This window comes from Apis dorsata, unplaced genomic scaffold (genome assembly GCF_000469605.1).
Source record: "Apis dorsata unplaced genomic scaffold, Apis dorsata 1.3 scaffold_198, whole genome shotgun sequence".
NCBI lineage: Eukaryota > Metazoa > Arthropoda > Insecta > Hymenoptera > Apidae > Apis > Apis dorsata.
The window spans coordinates 721,949-722,944 of record NW_006263482.1 but is presented as its reverse complement, the minus strand read 5'-3'; positions in this window follow the sequence as shown (position 1 = coordinate 722,944).

Genomic DNA, 996 nt, shown 5'->3' with positions numbered 1-996 from the left:
AGCGACTCTATTTACAATCGTTTTAGTAAACGTCAGGTTCACTTTGAGTCTTTGTATCTCGACAACAGATCGAGATATCGAAGTAAAACAAAAAAGTGACTTTATGATTTTCTCTACTCTCTCTCGAATGATTTATAAAATTTTTACCTTCGTCACATCTTTAAAATATTTTTAAAATTTCAAAGTTTCATTTACACTTTTAACGTGTACGTATATCTTATATACGATTTAATATACGTTTTACATTTTATACTTCTTATTTGATCACGTTTTACTTGCATAAAAATCCCCGCGGTTATGAGAATCATCGATCGTTCTTGGACTTGTCATACACGTTTTTTTTTTTTAACGTGGAAAGTTATACGTTGAAACGATGACATATAAAATAGTATCGCGTTATTGGCGTTACAAGCTTCTGATCTTTGCGGAAGATTAAAAACGTGCTTCACGCGTTGGTATTAAAAGCCTTTTTTTTTTTTTTCTTTACTTGTGAGAACGACTTTGAGAGATGTAAAATATTTAATGTTATCGTAAAAGCTTTCTTCCTTTTTCTTCAGCTAGCCTTAGAGATATTGTCTTTAAAAAAAAAAAAATGAAGATCACTCGGGTACGATTCGATTTAATAGCTTTATATTTTCAAATGAAACATCGAATAGCAAAAAAAAAATCATCGAAGGTCGTCTTTTTTTTCTTTTAACGACTCATTTTGACATATTACGAATTTTCTATACTTTTCTATACGTTTCGATAAATCGAAACGCGCAAATAAATTGGAAATAAATACAATCTCAATTCTAAAAGTATGGAACGTATAATTATAACGGTAACGTATTTTTCCAACAAATTTTCGGCCACATCATCATTTATTTATCCGTGCGTTGTTTCGCATTAAAACTCCGTTTTTAATTTGTTACAAAAATACGAACGCGTAACATACGTTTTTATTTCACGGCATAATGTTTCGATCTATATCATAATTACGATTAATATCAATAA